The 6,256-nt window shown below is 41.7% G+C and overlaps 1 pseudogene; it reads right to left on the minus strand.

Moving 5' to 3' along the window:
* Window positions 1-5,810: 5,810 nt before the first annotated feature.
* LOC120105422 lies at window positions 5,811-5,910 on the minus strand (annotated as a pseudogene).
* Window positions 5,911-6,256: the final 346 nt, after the last annotated feature.

Raw genomic sequence — 6,256 nt, forward strand, 5'->3', positions numbered from 1 at the left:
GCTCTAGTGCCAGTGGCATATGCTCCAAGATCCCCCACGAGACGGCTCCAGAGTGGTGTACTACAAAGGAGACGACCCAGTCCGCTGCACTGTTCGCCTCCCAAAGCATATGCAAAACTTGGAAGAAATCAAACTCCTCCATAAAACGGCATATATCACGGACTAGGGGGTTCAAATTTATCCTGGCATGCTCGCTCTGGATCCAATCGATCACTATAATCGAATCACCCTCAAGAAAGACCTGCTGAGCACCCAAGTATACTCTGGCATGGACGAGGCCCTCCCACGCCGCACGCAGCTCTGCCACTAGGACAGACTCATCAAAAATGCACCGTCCTCTAGCTGCAATCAGCCTAGAGTTCTGGTCTCTGATCACAAAACCTACGTCGCATCTGCTGCTACTCTTTGAGATGCTGCCGTGAAAATTCACCTTAAGAAAACCAGGAGGTGGGGGCTCCCAGAATACCATTGATATCATCGCATACCTAGGTGCTGTAGGAACCAAAGAAGAACCCCAAATATCTCTATCACCTCCAAGTGAGCTCTCAGCTGCAGCACTCAACAGCTCAGCTGCATGTGCGGAGGCTTTGTCCACCACTGATCTCGGGTCAAACCCTCTACCATCGAAGATCCTCGCGTTCCTGTCCAGCCATATATGCCCATGCCACTCCCCTTTATGCCATACCAGGTCTCCGAGCTGAGTCTCTTAACTGGCTCAAAAATATCTCTGGAGGAGGGAAGCTCTACCGATGGGCCGAGGCGAAGGCACAAACCTAAAGCGTTCGCAAGCAAGTAAACAACACATGGTTAATGGTCTCCTCCTCCTCCAGGCATCCCTCACAGTCAGCAAGTATGCGGATCCCCTTCCGAGCCAAGACCCCCTGGTAGGTAGAATACCCCATTCCACTCTCCACAGAAAAAGAGCCACCTGTGGATGGACTCGTAACCGCTAGATCCAATGGCCCTCCAGCTGACGGGTAGGCCCCAAGTCCATTATAGCCTGAAGATCTTCTAACTGTAACTCCCGCCCTTCCTATCGAGCTTCATACCCTCCTATCCGTCATCCCCTCTAAGGATAGTGGTGTAGCCAGTATCCTTTTAGCTAGGGCGTCGCCGAAGAGAAGGTAGATCTAATCAGCATCCCATCTACTCTCTCCTGAAACTAGAAGATCACTTGCAGCTGGGTCAAACATGGTAGGCCATTATTAATTTTATTATTTTCAAACTTTAACATTTGTTACATATTTCTATGTAAGATTTGGTACAAGAAGTTAGCGAATTGTTGCCACGTGTTAAGCGCATACATTGTGCATGGCACATATATGAAAATTGGGGGAAGAGGCTTAAGGGTGGAGTCTTGAAGTCTACATTCTTTAAGGTTGCAAAGTCAACATAGAAGGAGACTTCCTTGATGTCCTGGATAAGCTGAAAAGGCTACTAGAGGAGGCATGGAGAGACTTTACAGAGGTGAACTGAAGAACCTTTGTAAAGGCTTTATTCAGTCACTTTGTACAATGTGATGTCATTGTCAATAATATATCAGAGGCATTTAACTCATCCATAATAAAGATAAGGGAGAGGCTAGGGATTGAGATGCTTGAAGATATAAGGATGACTGATGGTCAGGATGATAAAAAAGAGGGAGGACATTGAGAAGTGGCATGGAAGAACATACCTTCGGATTCAAGAAAAAATTGAGAGGAATAAGGCTGAAAGTAGGTGGTGTGAGGCAATATAAAATGGAGATAGGAAGTATGAAGTGACATATAATGAGCAAACTTATAAAGTTAGTTTATTGGATAGGAGATGTACTTTTGACAGGTAGACCATGCATCCATGCCATTTCTGCAATATGACATAAGAATGATGTTGAAGAGGATTATGTATCAAAGTGCTATACCAAAGATAGTTGGAGAAGGTACTATGAATTTGTCCTTCAACCTCTCAATAAAGAAAAGTTATAACCTAGGACTGGTGCAGAGGCAATGCTACCTCCACTTGTGGGGATAATGCAGGTAGGCCTCAAAAAGATAGAAGGAAGGATGCAAATAAGGATTCCAAGAATCCTCGCAAACTTTCAAAAGCTAGAAAACATATGACCAAACATATATCTTTTCAGAGAGGTCATAACAGGCAAGGATGCCCTAAGAGAAGTGAGGCATCATCCAAAGAGATCTAGAGGCAAGCCAAAGAAAACCTAGGTTATGCCGATTTTTAACTTTCTTTTTAACTTTGGCAAGTGTTCTAACTCTCTAACAATTTATTCTTATGTTATGCTAGGTTACAGCCAGTGGGGTTAGCATAAGAAGGTGAGCAAAACTGCCTGTAAGGAGGACTCTAGGCAATGAGCAGCAATAGCATGAGCAAGCCTCCAGTGATGAGAGCACAAAAGTGCGATCTACACATCACTTAAATTAGTATTATTGCTAACAAATAATGATAGAAGTGTTGTATTAATATTATATTTTTGTGGGGTGCAGGTGATCGGAAATCAAAGTTAAAATGCACATTGGGTTCAAAAAGATGGATCATAGTAGGTGACTAGTCAACCACATGAGGTCAGTCCCAGTTGCACACTAGAAGGAGCATTAGCCGGCTAGGCGCAGCCACATCAAGCAGCAGCATGTCCTCCCCATTTCGACTAAGACCATTTGAAGGAATCCTACACACATCCGTGCTTCAGCCGAGCCCATATCACAACGTCCACGAGCCTTCCTTTTTTCCGTCCAAGTTCATCACCCACGCATCCAAGCAGCCGAGTCCCAGCATGGTTCAGCTTCTTCCACGAGTCCCAGATCCCAGACATTCCGCATCCGCGTGCAAATTCCCCGCATCCGTGATCTCAGATCTCGTCCGCGCTTCCCAGCATGCCACGTCCGTGAACCAGCTCCCCTGAGTTCCCAGCAACCGTGATCCCAACTCCAAACCTCCTTCCGATCCCGAGCATCTCCATTCCAGCGTCACAGCAAGATCACACGCTCCCGGATCTTTCTCCCCACCAGTGCATCATCCGAGTCCGCGATTCCAGCGGGGAAGAGATCACGATCCATCCACGATCGGATCCTCCAGGCCACTGCAGCCTCCCGGATTCGCAATCATCCGAGTTCCAGCCACATCAGCTCCCAGCGTCCGCGTGCGATCCAGCCTCTCTCAGTCATTCCGCGTCCAGGTGATCCGCGTCCGGGATCTTGCGGCTGGCTAAGGATGCTCTTCCCGTTCGTTTCCGCGTCCGATTCTCCCGCATCCACAGCCTCATCCAGCCGACGTGTCTCCACCGCATGCGAATCTCTCGCTTCCCCTTCCAAATCCCAGCCGTCCGCGCCTATTCCCGTGCAAGCTGGAGGGTTCTCACGGGATATATGAGTCTCTCTCAGCGGGGGAAGAAGGTAGCTCTCTCGGGTTCAAAGAAAAAAACAGAGGAGAGTCATGTTATTCAAAGAAAAGAAAGAAGAAAGGGAAACAGAGCATGCTCTGTTTCCAAAAAGAATAGAAAAAAGAAAAGAAAAAAAGGGAGTTTTCTTTTATGATTATGGAGGGCTGATTTCTTAGGGAGGGAGATGGAGGAACCTTTGATGTATTGCTCTTTGAAGTAAACTCTAAACTTTTGCCTTGAATGAATTATATTTACTGATATGTCTTTGATCCATGCATAGTTATTTCGTAGATAGCTCTTTAATGGATTATGATTATTGATATATGGATTGCTTTAGTATTTGATTCGTCGTAGACGTAGAAAGCACGACGAATGCTTAGAAATTGAGTTCATATGTTCATAAAACATATACCATGATTAGATCTATCCTACCATTTATTTTTAATCAAGAACCATAGAGTTTATTTCTTGGATGCAATATCGTCAAGGGGGATTCCAGATCCCTACCATCTTTATTTTATTAAACTTTGTTTATTGCTATATTGTTCTCCGATTTTAATTTCTGAAAATCAAAACATAATTTTAATCCACAAATTTATTGAATTAATTAATCTAAAATTATATTAAATAATCTCATATATATTTCGTTCCCTGAGGATTCGCCTCGGACTCCCGAGAATTTACTACTTGTGCGATTCTCCTGCACTTGGGAGAACAATTTTATTTTTGCATCAAGTTTTTGGCGCCGTTGCCGGGGAACGGCTGATTTATTAGTATAATTTTAGATTTAATTAGTACTTTAGTAGTTAGTCTTTTTCTTTCCAAAAAAAAAAAATTCTTTACTGCTGTTTTTTTATTCCCTGCACAGTCTGCATCAAACTCTGATATCAAAGTAATTAACCGTATGATTGAACTCAAATTTGGCCGTCAAGTGCAGAACCTGTGTTTCTTTCATCGGAACGGTCTGATTGACATTCTAAAACTTTTAAGACCATTAGATTAATACGAAACCTTGCTGCTTTCTGTTTTTAATTTTCTGCATTCAATTGTTTTAGAATCAGAATTTTATTGTTATCATATTTCATTAACCCTTGTTGCTAATTAAAAATTTTAAAAAAAAACTTTAAGAAAAAAAATCAAGGGTGATTATTCAAAAATTAAAAAAAAAGAGAGGAAAAACCTAAAATTGCAAATTTCAAATTTCAGAATTCAAATTTCAAACTTCAACTCATAAAATTAAAAAAAAAATAAATAATTTGCTTGATCACCTATTCAATAAAATTTAATGTCATGTCATAAAATATTAAAAAAAAATTTTGATTGTTGCATATAGTATAAGGCATCAGCATAAAATATTCTAAGGGCTGAACCCATTTAAAAAGATAAGGTCGGAATTTCATCACTCGTCCTTAGCCCAAAAATCACCCCATTGCATAAATATCCTAAGCTTAACTAAAATCAACTAGACGTTGGCCCCTAAGGACATTCGAGCTCAATAGGACAAAGACCACCGAAAGTTGCACCAATTTTGCTCTGTGGCTTAGTTGATGTCTAGGCAAGCTTTGTCCCTATAAGGGAGACAGTTCATCTGTTCGAGGCAAGTGGGTTTTAAGTGGGACCTTTGCGAACGCATCATGACCCCTCCACTTACCTGGGAGCTTACCTGGTCAACTCGGTTCATTAGACCGGATTGGAGGCTTAGGTGCCCTCTTCAAACCAGTTAGGAGCTGTCTAGAAATTTAGAAAAAACATTAGAAATTGAGGTGTAATGTTTAGTTGCATGTTTGATTGTGAATATATTTTTGTTTTAGGGTGTAGTTTTAGGGTATCTTTAGTTGGTACTTACATTTATATTTATTTTTTAAAAAAACATAAAAAATTTTAAAAAAAAATTTAATTAAATTTTGTATGCTAGGTTGGAATAGGGACGACACCGGTCGATTAAGTCGTACAACTTTAGATCATCCCTTAGGACACATCCTTGAAATTCCTTCGCAGTATCTCACACCTTGTGAGATGGCAAATTTTCCTGATGATGTTGGAAGTCACCATGGTGATGAAGGTAGACCCTCAGTTATGACACTTCGACAATACTTACATCCCACTAGGACTAGTCAACCTTCCTGCATGATTATTCCTGAAAATGTAGGACACTTTGAAATCAAACCAGGAGTAATTCAATTGCTGCCAAAGTATCATGGAATGGAATCCGAGAACCCTTATCTTCACCTTAAGAATTTTGAAGAAATTAGCATCACATTTAGAGTGCCAAATGTATCGGAAGATGTCCTTAAATTGACCTTGTTCCCTTTTTCCTTAAAGGATAAAGCCAAAACATGGCTGAACTCCTTAAGACCTAGATCGCTAGGAACATGGCATGATATGCAAAGAGAATTCTTGAAAAAATTCTTTCCCGCACAAAGGACTAACTTTTTGAAACGGCACATTAGTAACTTCCAACAAAAAGACCATGAAACATTTTATGAAAGCTGGGAGAGATTTAAAGATTTGCTTCTCTCTTGTCCTCATCATGGGTTTGAAACATGGAGAACCATTAGTTTCTTTTACGAAGAGTTGTCTCCACAGTTAAAACAATTTATAGAGACTATGTGCAATGATCTATTTTTAGAAAAGCAACCCGATGAGGCATGGAACTATTTAGACTCTCTCGCGGAGACTGCACAATTATGGGATACAGGGGATAGAGTGAATAAACCTTTGCCTAAGCCTACTAGCATTCCACACGGGGGCCTTTATAACCTTAGTACTCAGGATGATATTCAGGCTAAAATGGCAGCCCTTACTAGGAAGGTAGAGGAAATTGAACTTAGAAGGATTGAACCCGTCAAGACCGTAGAACATAACAGCGAGTGTTGTAGGATT

The sequence above is a fragment of the Phoenix dactylifera genome, unplaced genomic scaffold (genome assembly GCF_009389715.1).
Source record: "Phoenix dactylifera cultivar Barhee BC4 unplaced genomic scaffold, palm_55x_up_171113_PBpolish2nd_filt_p 000281F, whole genome shotgun sequence".
NCBI classification, from domain to species: Eukaryota; Viridiplantae; Streptophyta; class Magnoliopsida; order Arecales; family Arecaceae; genus Phoenix; species Phoenix dactylifera.